This window comes from Charadrius vociferus, unplaced genomic scaffold, assembly GCF_000708025.1.
Source record: "Charadrius vociferus isolate BGI_N301 unplaced genomic scaffold, ASM70802v2 scaffold51, whole genome shotgun sequence".
NCBI lineage: Eukaryota > Metazoa > Chordata > Aves > Charadriiformes > Charadriidae > Charadrius > Charadrius vociferus.
The window spans coordinates 1,422,978-1,442,204 of record NW_009646939.1 but is presented as its reverse complement, the minus strand read 5'-3'; positions in this window follow the sequence as shown (position 1 = coordinate 1,442,204).

Sequence of the window (19,227 nt, the reverse complement as noted above, 5' to 3'; positions counted from 1 at the left end):
AGGTAGTGCACATTGGAAAGAACAATTTAAACTACTCGTATGCACTGATAACTTCTGAATTAGTTATAAGATCCTGGTGAAAAAAAAATGAAGGAGTCAGCAAGGAGAACTGAATAAAGACATTTGTCCAATATGCAGCCAGTACCTAAAAATCATGGTAAGACATTAGGTTGCATTAAGAAGGAAATACAGAATACTATTAAAGCTATAATGGTAATATCTAAATCACTGGTGCATCTTCACTTTCAATATTACATGCAGGGGCGTGATCTCATCCCAAAACACGAAATAGTAGAAATAGAATAAAGAATAAAATATGACTATGCCTTAGAGACAGGTAGAGACTGTCACAGAACCTTTCTTAACAATAAGAACCTCAAGAAAAAAGAGTTAGGGGTAAAGAAAAATAAGAGTCCAAAATGGTTCCCAAACTTTATAGGAATACTCAAAAGAAAAAGGCAAAGGGGATTTCACTGTATATAAAGAGCCAGTGTGGGAGGAGGAAAAAGATACAAAGTGACTATGCCAGAAAAATAGAAAATAAGACAAGTAGGAACATCAGCAGATCTTCTAGTCTATCCCTCAGGCCCTAGACATCAAAAAATACTGAGCCCATCCCTCTGCCCCTGAAATGAAGGTCTGTATTTCATGCTTTCCCATGACTTGTATTTCACAGCAGTCCCAGGGGCGCTAACATGATGGTAGTGATGGTTTAGGCCAGAGATGTGCAATCTTCCCACGGAAACCAACATGGGGAGAGGATTCCATTGCTCCTAGTTCTGCAGAATCCACCACGTTTGGATCTTTGGGTAAGGTCATTGTTTGGACATTCAGATACAAGTTGATCAAAAGCAGTATATTAGGTTATCAAATGTTCAAACAAGTCCCAATTAGTATGTCCCACAATGTCAAAACAAATAGCAGGCACTTAACAATATTTTAAGTGCTTTATTTGTATACACGCTGTATTAACTACTGCTACAAGATATTACCAAAGTAAAGAGTCTGGTAAAACTTTAAAAAACAACCATGGTGAACCAGGTTGTAGTAAACAATCAGCAACTGCAACTTCTCTACTACCTTGGGTGAGCACATCCTATTCCACAAGCCACTTCTCATGCAACTGGCATTTTTTTCCTAGACATAGCAACACATTGCAGGAAACAAACCCCGGCACTCAGTATGCATTGTAGCAAATAGCATGCTTCTGAGCCAGGAAGAAACTTCTACCCAAGTGTGGAACTTCCTAAGTCACTTTTTGAGGTAGTCCTAAGATACCACAGTGCCAGGTACACAATAAAAGCCTCAGGAGATTAGGTTAACCAAAAGATAGGTCATTTGCTGTTAAGAAATATTTTCACAATCACCTGAAGAAAGCTACAATTTCTACTCAACCTCTTCCAAAGAAAACAACTGAATTATAACAGATCACAAACAGTACAAAGATGGTATGACTAGATATTCTCATCTTGGCATCTTCACTAGGGTTCTGGTTTCCTTTTACCATCATTTCTGGAAATACATGTTGGAAGTAACAGTATTCCGTGTTGTTTTGAGCTGAATGGTAGAACACAATATTGTAATTCCCTTCTGGAATTTATTTTGTGTTGACTGCTGACCAAGCTGTCTGAATCTTAACAATAGAAAGACAGGAATTACTTAGTCACCGTCTCTTTTCTTCCGTGTCTGTTTCAATTCCAGACATCTCTGCATACACTGAAGATGAAAAGACATGCTCATTTTCCTGTCTGGATACAGGCTCACAGTTTGTACCATATTTGTCTCTTATGCAGACATATGGGTAGCTGATCTGTTTTATAAGGAAAAATAAGCAGCAAATGTCAGATTCGTGCCAATTTTATCAATATTGGATTTTAAAAACCCCAAACATAACAACTACAATAAGAAAAGTTTGCTGGAAAAATTATGTCCGGACTCTCATCTGTTGCTCTTGTATCAATGGATTTCTGACAATCCATTGTCAGAGCTTGGGGCTCTGGTCACTTCTATACTACTACTACTTTACAACTCTTTCCAGGAGTCTTGATTCTCTTGTTTCCTTTGTTTGCAGGTTTCATGTTCACAAAAGGATTTACTTCACTGTCTGATATGAACAAAAGAGACTGTCAACAAAGAAAATATTAAATGTGATGGAACTCTTAAACTGTCCTTATACTATTGTTAGGGCAGAAACAGCATCTAAGGGAAGGTGCCTCTGAAAGACCTAGGTGTCACATAGGTAATATCTGTTGATTTATTTCTTCTTTACAAACTGATTTGTGTCTGGGCATTTTTTGTCAATTTCTTTTATATCTTAAGTATTTCTGAAATAGTAACTTGAAGAGGTGAAAAAAGTGAAGAAGTAGTTTGGTGAGAACTGGAAACACTACATCACTGAAGTACAGTTTGACATCTTATAACAAAAAAGGTTGCCACTCTAATGAAGCCCCAGATCCTACAGGAGTCTGTATAAAAGGGAACAAATATTGAAGTGTTGAGGGAGGCAAATGGAAGACAAAGGTTTGCATAAATGAAGCAACAAATGTCTAATACAAGTAACTGAGTCATTTCATATTCAGTACTCCTTGGTCTAAGTAAATTTGGGGTTCTGTCTTCGTTACTTGGTTTATACGTCCCATTTATTTTGACAAATCAGCCTCTTGGTCTTCAATATTACAGCTTTCTGGATTTCCCAAAAGGCATCTTAATTCTTATCTCCTTTGCTGGCAACCTGGCTAGCAAAAATGTTTGTGCTTTCCTCTAGGCTAGTATAATGCTTGCAGAGAATGCACTCCTCAACTTTTATCACGTTAAAAGTTACAGAGTTAGATTTGATCTGTGTGAGGCCAAAGAGAACTTTCAGTAGCTATGTTACTTGGTTGACTGGGGAAAAAAATGTCAGGATTAGCTCAGAAAGAAGACAGTCAAGTTATCTGTGTTGATGACAGGAAAGCTGACTTGAAAGGCTAACCTGGAATATATTTTCAAAAACTCTCTCCCTTTGTTTCTGTGGGAAACGGATACTATTGCAACCATGTTTCTACCATCAATCACAGATTCTCTGTCTTCTTCTAGTATCGTTCTTTTTCAAGGTATTAAAATGGTGAGTGCTGACTAGCATAGGATGAAAACTAAAGACGACTTCACTCAACTTTAACTCATTTAAATAAAATAGTTTTCCTCAAGTTGGCAAATTACCATCTTAACCATTCAAGTATTTGTACAGACAGATTCAACTGAATACAGGAATGAGGTGGCAAAGGGATGGAAGAAATGCAAATAGAATTGACCATGTACATGAACATAAAGGTAAGGTCACATTTCCAAACAGCATACCAAAACCTTAACAGTGTAATGATATTTACAGGCAATTTCAATGGCACTGTATTAATTTCAACGGAATTGTACCCATTTATAAGAATAGCAAATCTGATCCATTCATTTATACTGTCAGCATTTTTCAGTTTATAAGAGAAAACTGTAACTAGTTCTGACAGCTGAAAAATGAGGCTAGAAAATTAAGACCGAGTTGTTTTCCCCACCCCTCGCTGATGCTGATTAGGCGCAGAGCAGCCTAGAGAGTGTGGGAAGTTCCCTGCCGTTACAACTTTTGACTACAAAATAGCTGGCCGCCTAAACGGACTTAATGCGTGAATTACTAATTGCAGATTTATTATCTCTACTCTGCAGTGCGAACTGTTAGATCATCCAAATGCTCATTTTGACTCCACAGTCTAAGCAGCTAATCCTGGAAGCAAGCCAACAAGTAGATACACACATTTCCAATACACCAAATACACCCTTGAAGGTCTTTTTTTTTATGTATTCTGATGAATTACTATTCTTGATGGCCAGACCAGCTGAGCTACTAGTAGAAAACTGTCTTGGAATACCTGGTCACCAGCTGGTCAGGGTCTGATTCAGGTTACTGTTGCCCACTTATTGGATGAAAGAGTTAGACAATTTTGACAGATTTCAGATTAGTCCCTTGGAGAGGAAAAGCTGATAATGGAAGCACAAAGGCCTTTAATGTAAGCTTGTTTATATACAACGAGAGTATAAACTCTATTTTCCTGAACGCCAGTAAGGAATTCCCTGCCTTCCTGCAGTCAGCACTCAACCCAAGGCTGCCTCTCCCTTCATTTCTCAAAGGTCATTGTGGTTTTGGCTTCTTTGGTTTTGATTCAGCTGCATTTCCTTTTCCTTCTCCCCTCTCTCCAGTCAATCCTAGTTCCTGCAAATGCTTTATCATTTCCCAAGAAAAGGCTTTAGCCTAAATGGTTTCTGCTCATTCTTATCCAGGCCTGTGTTCAGCTTCTACTATTTTTGCTATGGCTGAAAAAAATAGAATTAACTGCTCCTTCTTTTAGACTGAATGGAAGGACAACTGCTTTATACAACAGCTTCAACCCAAACCGTAACAAGAATTATTTCTTTGCACACACATAGTTTTCCTTTAAAGTTGGTGGGGTTTTTTTTAATCCTCTGTTCCATCTATTTTGCACATACTAGATTTTGGAACAGATTGATGACTGATGGAATTAAGCAATCCCCATTGTCAGAGTTTAAGAAATGCTCATATCAGCATATGGTATTATTTATAATAATTCCATCAAGGCCTTGCTTCTAGCATTGATGTGCTGCATAACAATAAGGTAAAGCTATGCAGGACACATGGCTGCTACTAATTATATTTTCTGTAATAAAAGCAGAGTTATAAAAAGTCAATGTACAGAGCAACATGCAAGTATGAAGTCACACTATGTGATCCATTCTGCACAACATGATTTCACTGAAGACCAACCCTACATGGCAAAAGAGCCGTGGGGAATGAAAAGGATCAACACCAATATGACTCTAAAAAGTGATTTATAGAACTGAATAAGAAAATAATCATCTGTACTAGATAGCATGTTTCTCTCTTTCTCCTAAAACAACCCTGTACGTATACTACGTCGAAAATAATTCTAATAGGACTTTTCAATGAAGGCAGGATGAAAAAGCTATTTTCTTCATTGCTAATTTAATTCAGGTAAGGTACATATCATTGTTAGATGTGATTCAAACCAAAACCACTTTGAACTTCTTCAAAGCTTTCCTATTTAATCTTCTAAATACATCCACCACCAAACACATAGCATGACTGTACTTCCAAAGAATGTGAGACGTTTATAATGCATACATTGTTATACGCCAATTAACACCACCAGATATCAGCGTGTAGCCTTTCCATACACTGTGATGTTGCTCAACAGAATAGCTTTTGCCAAAATTATTACAATCTTCAAAGTGTTGTCTTCTTACCCCCATAGTACATGGGAGGCAAAGCTGCTGTTACTTCAGATATGTAGATTATACTCTTTTCATTACAAAAACATTCACATGAAAAGACAAACCTGTGTTCTGAATATAGTCATATATTTATTATGTTTTAAACAGTGACACTAATAAAAATTATAGAAAACATAGGCCTAAATCTGTGCTGCTTACAGAAATTTAAAAAAATCTGATAGCACATAGCATTCCATAACTGTGGCTAAATTTCTGAACTTTCATGAAGACGTGTATCTATAGCTACATCTTTGCTTTTTGAAGAAATATATAACCAGCTGACCAAGTTACACTGAATTTGAAAAGCATGAAAATATTGAACTATTGTTTTACAATTAAAAGTACAGCAAATGTTTTCAGCATTCATGTAGATACAGTTTTGTTACTGAGTATCAATTCTGTGATGGACAATAGAAATCAATAACTTTAAGTATATTTCTTCCACTCTACTTGATCATGTCTCATAATGACAATATATCTCAATTACAACAGCTATTTTACTTTTCAGTATTTTAGCAGAAATCTCTGTATTTGAAGGAAAGCGGGAACAGTAGAAATTAAGTGAATAATTTGAGCAGTCTGTTACAGCAATTCTAAGTATATAGCAATCATAAATTTACTTTTAGAAATTACATTTTTGGAAAACAGATACTGGGAGGTTACAACAGAAACCACAATAAGCAAAACATCTCCAGATGAGTCCAACATCAGAACATGAAAATGACAGTCTCACACAGCTGGGTTTACAGACAGAAACTGAAAATACCCTCAAGCCAAATGCACAATAAGAAAAAACCCCTGCCCGTCTCAAAGAAACCTGGTTTCCCCAAAGGAGATTGCAATGAAGAAGCAAGGAGTGCTGGAAAAGACAAGAGCTCAAACAAGCTTCACTGTCATACTTTTCAAGAAATCTCAACTAGATGTTCACCTGGCAGTCTTTACTCTAACAAGTCAAAAGTGACCTGACCTAAATAAGGGCGAAATAAAAAGACACACAATTGTTTCACTGACAATGTTTTTCAGTGATGCTCACCGAATAAAATACTTGTGAACCACTGAAAAAGTTACAGACAAATTCATCTGGAAATTAAATGATAGTTTCAGGCTTATGAAAATACAGAGGACAAGATGATGCAGAAGATATTTTGAGCGTCTGACTTTTCTGGAACGAAGAGTGGGAAAACTCAAAACTATCTTGGTTTTCCAGCCAAGGAACTACTTGGTGAAACATAGCATCAAAATGTGAAAAGAAATGAACACCACTATGGAAACACATTCATGCCTGGTTTCCTACAGAATGCCTGAGAGTTAATGAGCAACTGGCATTCTACACCACTATTCGTCCCACCAATTGTAATTATTTTATTATTACCTGGGTATGTGTTGCATCTACTTATCAAATGTTTAGAAAGGAACATCTCTGGAGGCTGGAAGACTTCTACATTTTTGTGTAATGTGAGTTGCGTCTATCACAAACAAGCCCTGATTAGCAACTAGATCTTCAAGCACCCTGGAATAAAAACTTCCAAGTAGAAACTCTTCCTTCCCCCCAATCTCTCTTTAATATCCATATCATGTATGGCCAAATTTTCAGCTCAAAAGATAGAGAGAAGGGAAAACTTGTAGCTTGGGGAGCTGGAATCTAACGTGTGACTAATGTAAGAGCAGGCTTTCCTGTTGCCTAACATTTAACATAGTCAGCTATATCAGTGCTGAGACTTGAAAGACTGTATAAACAGAATAGTGTCTTTTGTAGAGGCATTAATAAAACATGACAATGGCACACACGCACAAAGAAAAAACAGGCAAAAGGAAGGCTAGCCCAAAATAACTTTGATGTATTGAACTGAAATAGATTCTGTTTATTTTTTAAACAATCATAGACGGTCATGTTCATATGCTATGAAAATGGATGAGAGAAAATGGACTTTGGGGGATTTAAATGTAGCTCTTACAAGAAGAAAGCAAAATGTGTGTTCAAGACATAAAGCTGGTTGTGGCCAAGGCCTGCAAACTTTTGGGTACTTGCAAAATCTTGCTTCTATTAACGGTCATACCAAGTTTGAAGTGTGAAAGCTGAAGATTAGGTATTTTTACCTATAAAGTTTAAAAATATTTATTAATGTTTTAGGTAATATGATTGAAAAGTGAGAACAAAGAATTCTCAGCTTAAAGGTACACTTTAAACAGAGGTTCCCTGCAGAACCATCAGATTTGCAACTGTGTAGGTAATTCAGTGTAACTTATGGAAAAAGCTTAAACTTAATATTCTATCTGGCCTCAGAAGATCTTTAAAAAAAAAGTCTGCAAGACAGACTGAACAAATTATACCCAGCAGTTCTGGATATTTTTTTGCTATTTAAATTGTTTGTATCAAACCACTTCTCTCAAAGCACGCACAGACCTTGACCGTACCTCTATGAGTATTTCTTGAATATGACAATTATAATGGCACTATTTCAACAGGATCATGATAACTCTGACGAGTTAGTTACTTCCTAGACACCAAATGGACTAATTTTCTCCCAGCCCGTATTTTTCTCCTTCTTTCCTATAGCTTTTGAGGAAGTTTTGAGAAAATTGAGATACACTTAGAAGAAGCGTTTTGTCAAAGCTTATATTGTCATTCTTAATCCATCATATAGAGTGCCCAGAGCACTCAGTGGATGGCTGCAGATGGATTTAAAAAAAAAAAATAGAAGAATAACAAAGAATCGGATATCTTCTGTAGTCATTCTACATACAGAATATTCATTTTCTATTCTTACTGAGCTGACCTGCTATTAAACTGGGTTAAATATGCTTTTTCAAAAGAATTTTCACCTTGAGCATATACGTCTCATGCATCTGACCCTTCAAGGTCTTTCTAATTAAAGACAGACTATATCATCATTTGCTAAATGCACTCAGAGTTAATGTAATTTACCATGGCATTTCTAATACATTACAAGACATTTTACTTGGATTCCAGTATGAAATAGAACTACTACCAACATAATGAAATCATTACAGCAATTAACAAAAACACAGTTGTATAAAATCCTGACCCCGCAGCAGAAAAACCTGAGTGGGATAGTGGCTAAGACAAAAGAGAGCGAGCACTTTCATCAAAGCGGAGACAGACACAAATGCAATCTAGCAAACAAATGGTACCAGGGTTAGGGAACTTGGCGCTGTCCCAGTCTGCTACAGAGCTTAAGCTCACATAAACCTTGTCTTCCACAAACTCATTTAAAATGGTCTCCCTGGGAAAAAAAACTTCCGGGCATTCAACAATCAATATATTTGATATGCTGCCCTATCCTCCGCCTGTTCCAAATTCCTAAACTGTTCCAATCCTATAAAAACAGCAAGATCAGGAAGAGAAGGAATGTGCACGTTGACATAACTAAACAATCATTGGTTGCAGATTTACTAAGCAAGGGAATGGTATACTGCTGTATATGTAGTGTACTGCTGCCAAGGGATAAACTTGATAGAATGGAAACGTCCTGACTTACCAAAACACTGAGGCTCTTGCACTGATTACCCTGAGCAGCTCGCACTCTTCGTCTAGAGGCATAAGTAAGCCACTGCTCTGCATACTGCGTTCACACCACCATTACCTAAAGTAATTGCATGAATTCCTTTAAGCATCATCTCTATCCTTGACTGCTTTGAGTCAGTTTATTTCGGATTAGTAAAGTGGTTGTCTAGCTGACTTTGCCACTCATGTCATCTGCTCCCACTAAAGCTAATGCAGTCTGCTGTAGATTTGACCACTGCTAAACATGATGCCTTCTCCCTGTCTATTCCACTTGTAGCAGAGACTGAATGTCAGTGAACACTCTTCTGAAAGTGATGTTGAAAATTCTGATGATGCAGGTGCACAAAACAATAAATCAAATAACGATGCTATATCAAGCTCTGTTTGAAATGGGAGGTGGTGATTAAAAAAAAATATTTCTGATAAATATAAAATGATTAGTGAATTAATTTTTTCTTTCAAGCTCAGAAACCATTTCCACAAATTATCAATCAATAAAAACCTCAAATCCCTTAATTTTTCTTCTCTAGCTATATCCTTTTGATGCTTCCCATACACTTTAAAAATATTCAGACAACCGAGAAAAGCATAGTCAGGGCCTTGCAGATGCCACGATTCCTGCAGAGTTTAAGACCAGCTTCCTGGAGAGTAAACAGGTCTTGCATCTAAGTAACTGATTAAAGCCACTAGCTCCTTAGTGCTCCTACTAAGCCACTAAGGCTCCTTAGGTGCCTTTTTAACCGTAAGCAGTAACTAAGCAGCTGAAAACTAGAGGCAGTGAATATACTGCACCTTTGCTGCGTTACACTCAGGGTGTATCTAAAATGCAGTCACTGTGCCTGCACATACAGGAACTAGCTCAGGCACCAATAGCAGCACAAAGAGACTGCATGTGCAGTGTTTGGTGAGGAGCTGGGTACACATTTGGGCTTTTAGACAAAAACAGAAACTGTGCTGTCAATACCAAAATTAGCTAGTGTAAAGCTTACTTGTATAGGTCTCCATGTGCTGTAGCAGACTGAGTGCTGCAGGTACTGCATCAGACAGCATTGGCCTGCAATGGAAACAGAACAGGTAGGATGAAATGGAAGATGGAAAGAGACCAGAGGAAGAGGCAGAAAGAAACTAAGGGGCTATAAAGACAAAAAGGGAAGCAGGTAAGACAGACCAAGGAAAACAAACGAGGAACGATTAAAGAATTTTTGTCAGATTTCATATAAAATTATTTATGTGCAATGACTAAATAACCACAATGTCACGTAGAAATAATTTACAAAGTCTCTGCTACCCTGAACCTATAGCCCTCAAAGTACAGAACCTACACAGAAGGGAATTGCTGGTGATGAAGAGCTGGCTCTACACCAACTTCATGTAAGAGTGAGTGGCCAATGAAGAGACATCAGTGTAGACACTTCTGGCAACTGAATGTTAGCATGGATGTTTGGCACATACATGCAACGAAGAGCAAATAAAATATCCTCCAACACTGTTTTTTTATTCTCTTTAGAGGGTGAGAAGATTCAGAGAGTAGAACATCTTGTCCAATGCACTGCCAGCAAAATAAAGTGGGGGCAGATAAAATAAAGACAGAGCAGATCTAAAGTATGTTTTGGAAGTTGTAGTTTCGATTTCTGCCCATGAAAAGCACCTGCATATGTACAACAAACTGTGGCCATATGAATAGTGACACTATTTTTAGCAGCAAGGATCCAATGGGACATTCTCACATGACGAATCCTAGATTATTTGAGATAAGGGAATTAGCTCTGAAAACATACTAATTATAAAGCAGCCAGTTTCTAAAGGGTTTATTATCAACTCATAGTATTATTGATACATACAGAAACTACTTGGAACTATCCCACCACAAGATGATGCAAAAGTACCTAATTCCTGACCATAACCATAGTTTAAATGAACTATCTAGGTGGCTGAGCAAGTATAACAAGCACCAGTACTCTTCAGGCTCTACTGCCACATTACACAAACTGCAATTTGGACAATAAGCCGTGCTCCAGTGCCTTATTGCATGTGGCAATCTTTAAAATAAACAGATGTAGAAAATCAGAGATACGATCTTGCGTTGATTGCTGAGTAAAAATATCCCCTGATAGATGGTACTAGACTACTTATTTATAATCTCAATGAAATATTCCTTTGTTTTGTGTGAAAAAAAATGACAGATCTCTTACCAACACATATTAAAACCTGAAAAGCTCAAATACATTTCAAATTGTTGTACAATGTCAAATGATTTAAGCTGTTGAAATGCTTCATTTTTTTGTTTTCTGCAGGGAACAACTTTCACTACTGGAAGCAAGCCAAAAAGCCCAGCTTGGTCAGATAAAAAACATCTTGAAACATATCACTTTCTAAATTCGTAAATTAAGGTATGAAAACAAAGCTGGAGGAGACAATAAAAAATATTTCTGTCCCTGTATAAGAAACTTTTATGAATCAAGAATTAAATAGCAACAATAGTTAATAGAAAAACAAACAAACCAACAAACCCACCCGACTTCTACAGCACCACTTTAGCTGGATGCACATATTGTGTTATGCATCAAAACACAAGTTTGTGCCACAGGCAATAATTTGTACCTGCAAGAATCTCTATGCATGTGAAGACAGGTGTATAAAAATATAAATAGGGAACTTGGGTTGCTGGCCACAGAACCATTGCTTGAATGAGACAGCTAAAGCCTAAGGCTTATATAAAGCCATACAAGCAGAGCATACCTTTGTACAATATGGATTTCACCTCCAGCTATCTATACCTTATCCACAGACCCAAGTGACACCTGGAGAAGACGCAGCTGAGGGACTAGCTGTCATAAGGCAGGATTTTTTCCTTATGTTGCTCTTTTTCCCATCCTACTCCCCTAGTAGAGATTTATTCAGCAGTGCTTTGACTGGAAGCATTAATGTCTACCCTGACCCTATACAAAAGGTCCCACTAAGTTCTGCAAGTGGAGATGCACATCAAATAGCTTTAATATGACTAGCTAGTGGGTGAATTAAGCAAAGGTGTGGACATGACTATGAGTTACACTGCCAGTCACCTATGTTAAAAGAAGACTAATAAGATAATGTTATTTACTTGCAAAGCTGTGAGAGAGTTTAAAGAAGCATTTCTGCTTTTATTCTTAAATTGCATCAGAAGTATATAGCTGCTGGTTTATTTTCTAAAACTGCAACATTTTCCCTTTACTTACTGTCATATAATATTTATAAGGTACCTACACCTCCACCCCTGGGGTGCTTCATGGGCAATTAAAACGCAATCATCGTAATAAAGAAATAAATAACCTTAATTAAAACATTGCACAGGAACCTTCCTCAGATGCAGAGCCAGTGGGGAGTTGTCTGTCTTCATGAGATTTTACATATCTGCCAGTCAGACTGAGATCCAAATGCAACATCAGGTTTCATGGACTTCATCCGGATTTATTATATTCCCCAAGGGCCATGGATTCATACCCCAACAAACAGATGATACTCAAACATAGATTACTTATTTGTTAGATAAGATTTTTTTAATTGCTTCATTTAATTAATTTTTTAAAAAGAGTTTTGGGTTCCTGGACCACACACAATCTTCCCTACTCCCCTGTTACCCTTCTTATCCTCTTTCTTTCAAAACCAAACAAAAAGTCTCCAACAATGTCTCTTCCTGCTCCTACATTTTGTTTTTCTACTCTGGGCTGTTATATTATAACCTTTGGTACTTCCTTCTATCATGCTGTCTTCAATGCCGTATTTACCAGCCCCTTGTCATTCCAGGCAAGGAAGAAATCTGCAAAATATTCTCCCCCTCCCTGTTACCCATCAGCAGGCCTAGATTGTTCTCAATTAAGTTGTTTTAATCCTCATTTTTTCAGTGTAATATTCCCCAGTGGGAGCAGAGGACCACAGCAAAAGAATACTTCTAGTCTGAAGTACAGTCGTTTTCAAAAGTACTACACAAACCTTTTCAGAGTACTAAAACTTCAGAACCGAAGGAGATGAATAAAAAAGAATTGATTTATTTAAAGTGATTGGACACCGAATCACAGTTCTTCCTGGGTCAAAACTCTTATTTGGCAATATAATTTACTCTCCAATTCCAAAGCCATTTTTTTGTGCTTTGCTTGGCATTTTGTTTAAAATCTTCACATATCCATCCCTTTTAAATATTTTGATAAATATTAAGGAAATTCTGAATAGTTCCTGATTCATGATGTCAAGTCTGTGACTTTCACTTCTATACACAAGCTTACCTGCCCCAGAATATGTGTCTCGCTCATTCCTTCTAGCATAACACCAGAACATGTAAATGCTCTGCCAATTTTGAAGAGCATGGTGGCAACAACTGTGACTCTAGAATGTCTCTGCTAGAGATACTGACTGTGGTTCCACCCTTTCACACTTTTCATTAAGAATCCAGGCCCTTAAAGATGGTCACGTGCTCTTTTACAGCTGTAGCAATGATGATGGCTCTTTTCAAAGTAATCAGTGTGGCTCTTCCTCCCAGGACCTTTCCTCGTGCAGTTGCAAGTTCAATACAAACAGGCAGCAAAGTTCTAATGAAGCCATGGGACTAGGTACGCTACTGAAAGGAAGATACCCCTCATCTAACACAGAGGCACAGAGGTTAGTAGAGCTGGCTCTTGCCTCAAGTGAGTACATGGTTTCCACAGACACATGGGAAGAGGTCTATCTCACCTTCTTCCTGAGCCTGCCACCTTTCGTTTTGCTTGGATGAAGAGAATTCAGCTAAGAGCTAAAATCATACTGCTGTGTTCAGCTAATTCCATGTTTACAACTTACTGTCAGGTTGCTGAGCTGTATATATTATGCATGTTGCCTTTCATATGCTTTGAATATGTTGTTTTCTAATTGTATCTGTACCTACCAGTATTTACTGAGAACCACGTGGACTCATGGCTCCAAAGTTCAGTATTGAAGCATTTAGATTCTGACTGATGTATTTTAATTGCAGGAGATCTCTCAAGTTCTAGGTAGGTTTCAGAAGAGTGAAATAACAGGATAACATCATTTCCTTCTTTTCCAGGAGGGATTCAGGATCTCTCATTGCCTAAGGCATTTACTATTTATTTTCAATTAATTACTGGAGGGGAGCTTAAACATCAGGCTTCCTCCTGTTATAACTATATTTAGAACATATTCTCCTTTTCTGAGCTGTCCTTTTATATATTAATTCCTCCTCTTTTGAACTAAAGGGAAAGGAATTCTAAATAGCTAAGAAGTGGCAACATACATAAGGACAACATGAATACTGGCAGAACTTTTTTATCATATCGCTTTGAAACAAAGCAGCTCTGTATGCAGTGATCCACTTAATTTGGTGTAGAAACAACTGTTCCTTTCACAGGTCTTCCTGCAGGATACTTGTGATCTACCATTGCGCTCAGGTAAATACAGCTAAGAACTACATGCTGCTTTCTAACCAATAGCTGCATTTGGCAACTCCTGACATCGCTCTTAGGACAGTTTTAAAATTAAAATATGCTGGATGAATAGAAGGCATTATAGTCTCAAGAGGGTGTCACATACCTCTGCATGTCATTTCTGATGTTGTGCATATGGCACAGACTGTCTCAGTGCGGGCTTACTGTCTGCATCCCCTCTGAAACAGCAATCCTAAATCCCACCAAACCTCATGTCATCATCATTATTCTCTGCAAGCCCTCCTGTCACCTCAACCTGAAGCGGCTGCAAAGGCTGCAAGCAGTAACCGATCCTTTCTTTGTCTTTATTGCAAACAGATACAAACATCCTCCTCTCCTCTCTTTCTGAGAGTGTATTTGTAAGGATCAAAATCAACGCAGTAACACTGATGAATGGACTGCAATTGTTTTTATACCATTTCATACTGCACAGTTGGTCTTTGTTAGAAATAATCAACGTGGCTGCAAGAAGAAAAAATAGAACTTGTATACTGCGTATCATCTACATAGCCTAGATTATAATTTTTTGCTCTAGAAATTCAGTATGTTTGTAAAAGATGACCTTAAATCCCATAGCTTTTTCTTTAAAATACAGAATTCTTCCAACAATAATTCTAAGTACAAGGGAGCCACACATTTATGAGAGACTTACTATTTGTTTATTGCCAACTGAATAAACATTCCTGGGAGAAGAATGTGTTCTGGATTACTAAAAATTGTAACCCAGATCACATTAGAATTGAGATTAGGCTGAAGATGCATGATCCTATTAGATTTTCAAAAAGACGGACTTTGATAGTAGTTTAGACCAGCCTTTTCGTGTAATTGCCTTTGTGAGAGAATGAAAGAGAGATGGAGCTAATCTTGAAATTAAAACATGACTAAAATTGAGGAACTGATATGTACGTACACACATCAAAATGGATTTAATTCTAATGAGAAGGCAGAAATTCTTTTAACATCTTGAGATTTGGGAGAAAACGTTAAAACTTTAAGTTATGTCTTCTGGTATAGATAATCTCTTATGTAAATATAAAAGAGTATATATGTGTGTATATTTGCATATTTATACGCGATATAAATATGGTGTTGGTATATATGATGTGTAATCTATGTGAAAATGGCCAGAATTTTTATAATTATGGTATTTGCATGAACAGAGATGGGTTAAATGAGAGTATCCATCTTTGCCTTTATTTCTGTGAAAGCTCATGGGGTTATAGGAAGGAGATGCAAGACTCTTTTGACTTGTAAATTCTATTTTAAAATGCACCTGAAGGTGGGTGTTTTGTTCATCTATAGCCTTGTTTAGATGAGGAAGTTAGCAGGTGAATTTTAAATTCAATAGCTAATACAGACTAATTTCCTGTGTTAACACTGTTTCCTGTATTAACACTAAGTATACAGAATCAGTAGAATAAGTATGCAGGATAATGTTTCATGCAAAGTAAAGAGATGTCCATACTAGGAGACAGAGTAGAATTACAATTTAAGATTACACTTACTTGTACAAGTGAGTGGGATAAAAAAGCAAATTATCCTCTATATATTTTAATGGCATTCAAGCAAGTTTCAACACAGTATAGTTTCAAGATTGCCATCTCACAGGGATTTATCTCACAGTAGACTGACGAAGAGAGTTTAACAGTAAGAGAAGCTGCAGGCTCTAATCTTTTAAGTGATATCTAGAGCATTTTAGTGACTGAGCTCTTAAATATCTAAATATTTTGTGTAGGTTTATATTACAAAATTTGCAATGAAGTCTTTATTGCTAATCTAATCGTAAAGTAATTACACAGTGACTACATTTATCTCATACTTCTAAGTCTCAGAGGTTTTTTTAACAGTCATTACTTAATAAAAACATTACAAAAACATTGCTAAATCCAAATCTAATACTGCAAGAGTCGATCAGAAGACTGGCGTTGTCTCAACATTGTCACCAGCGACTAGGCCCCAAAACCTGGACTAACGTCTTAAAATGAGTTTGCAGTGGCTCACTGAGCTGGCTGTTATGAGACGTGGAAACCTTGGACAAAGGACTGAGGTGTGAACAGTATCGTTACCATTGTATGGAGGTACGAACCATGTCGATACTGTGGTAAGAACATACAAACAGTGTCGTTAGCTGGTACAAGCCTATTTTACTGGAGCAGCAAAGCGAAGAACTGCTGTCAAAGAAGATGGATCGCACTGGCTGTGCCAGCACCGATGAAGTAATCTTGAACCTCAGTTAAACTTTCCTCCTTATAATGTCATTATAATATAAAAACCCCCCTCCTGGTCAGAAGTTCCCCGCCTCTGAAGCTGACCACACCTCAGACACTCCTCTCCAGGCATGCACGGAAGCCTTACTCCAGACAGGTGGAGATTGGCACCTTTCCACGGGACAGAGGGGAGGTGGGTCCAAGGAGGAGCAAGGTGTGCTACCTAACATAGAAGACGGTTCCTCAGTAACTGAATTTTTGAAGATCTTCCCCATCGATAGACCACAACGGTCAAAGAAGAAGCAGCGGAACACCTTCTGGACTCGGGACCACAGGGACGCCTGTGGACCCATGGTGGTAGCTATAATCCTCTTTCCCCCGCTTTTTTACCTCCTCTTTCCTATTCTTCCTTCTTTCGCTCACAAGCCGCTTTACAGGCAAAACCAATAAAGTGATAGTGTATTGAAAGCATAACTCCCTGGGCCTGATGCCATTTCTTTTTGCACTTCGGGACCACAGCTGAAACGAACCATCACGTGTCCACCGAGGAGCGGGCCATGACAAATACTTTTCTCAATTAAAGGCAAATGGAAGTAATAATTTCTACGTACCCCATTATTTGTATTGTGGAAACTCCAAGTGTACCAATTGGTTTGAAAATACCAAAAATTCTTTCCAGTAGGATAAATGCTCCATTATACCATATACAATTTTACTCTTGACAGTTTCTTCTTAGCTTAACTATTCCTTCAATTAAAGAAGAATCTTACGGTTAATATTAAATCAATGTAAATAAATAATTGCTTCTTAGATCTGTACACAGCTAAGGCTTTTAACTCACATATGAAAAGCAAGATATTGTTGAAAATAAGGTTATATCCTGTTGCTGTCCTGCCTAACATCTACATACACAAGAGAACTCCAAAGGATGAGTAGAATGTCCTTTTCCTATTTTACAACTCTCATTTTTTCCAGAAAGAAGATAAAACGCATTTTACATTTCATACCATGGTTTGTTACAAGTAATTTATTTCCATAAATTGGGAGAATTGCAAAGATTCATCTAAAGATCATCAGACAAATTATGGGCTTAATTTATGCTGTAATTGAATTACTGCATCTATAAAGTATATAATAAATGAAATAAGAATTCTGAATTTAATTTTTAGTTCATGTTAATGTCTTAAATTTTGCAATGTAATACTTGAGCCATAGCTAAAGTCCCTATCCAGACAACTATATTATTAAGGTCACTTGTGATACATGTATGGTCATTTTTCTCATCTCACCTGCCAAGACAGATGTTCATAATTTGTTTTACTGAATTTGTCTCCATTGACTTGAAAGTTGCACTGACTTTCAAAATATATTCTTGCTTAAAAGAATAACTTGTTTATTCACACTACAACCAAAAAATTTTGGTACTAATTCTCACTAATGAAGTCTATTTTAAAGCACTCATCATAGGAAAGTACTGAAGAAATTTTCCTTATCTGTTTCCCTCATGATAGATTTGAGTTTCAAATCTCGAAGTGTTAAAACGATAGTTTCACATGAGTCTGGAAAATTACTTTTGTGTCTTTGTCCTTCCAAGAAGCAAAATGGTGATGAACATAGTTGCAGAAACAGAGCAATAATGGGTTTGCACTCAAAACATCATAAGGAGCATATAGCAGTCAGCCTAGAAATATATTACGAACCAAAGTGACGCAGAGGATTGATTTCAGCACACAAGAAAGAAGTCTGATAATTGAGAAGTGGTATTTCCCACCCCACCCCCCAGGATAAAAAAGAACCAAGATGGATTTTTTTTTCCGTTGTAATTAATGGACTGTTTTAATTTGACTACTATCATTAGCTTCAGAAGACAGTGAAATGTAAGGACTAAATTCTGCCTTTACATTTTTGCTGCAGATAGGTAACTAGTGAAGCAGCTAAGATGTTGATGGCAGTACCCATGATTAAGTTACAATCTTATGATGATTTGCCACACTGCCTGAAAAATGAGGCCTTACATCCACTGCATTTGTAAAACTGCAGTCTACCAAAGCACAATTACTGTGTAAGTGAAAACTGCAATTCCATGACACAATTAAAATAAGTCCTATAGTTCTACCAGAAACCAGAACATGGGATTCTGTTTGTAAACAGTCAGTGTCATTTTCAAAATGGCTCTCAGAAGGACCAGAATTAAAGCGAGGACTAAATGTAACAACTGACCTTACAAAGAAAATTTGCTGTAAACTCTTGAGCATATAGAAGTTATGGATCACTGTCAGACATGGGGCCAATTTCAGTGGCAATGTAACTTCCTAAGTCATAGAATCATAGAATGGTTTAGGTTGGAAGGGACCTTGAAGATCATCGAGTTCCAACCCCCCTGCCATTGACAGGGACCCCTCCCACTAGACCAGGTTGCCCAAGGCCACGTCCAGCCTGGCCTTGAACACCCCCAAAGATGTGGCCTCAACAACCTCTCTGGGCAACCTGTTCCAGTGCCTTACAACCCTCAAAGTTAAAAATTTTTTCCTAATGTTTAATCTAAACCTGCTCTCTTCCAGTTTATAGCCATTCATCCTCATCCTCTCACTACATGCCCTAGTTAAAAGTCCTTCCCCAGCTCTCCTGTAGGCCCCTTTAGGTACTGGAAGGACGCAATAAGATCTCCCCGGAGCCTTCTCTTCTCCAGGCTGAACAGCCCCAACTCTCTCAG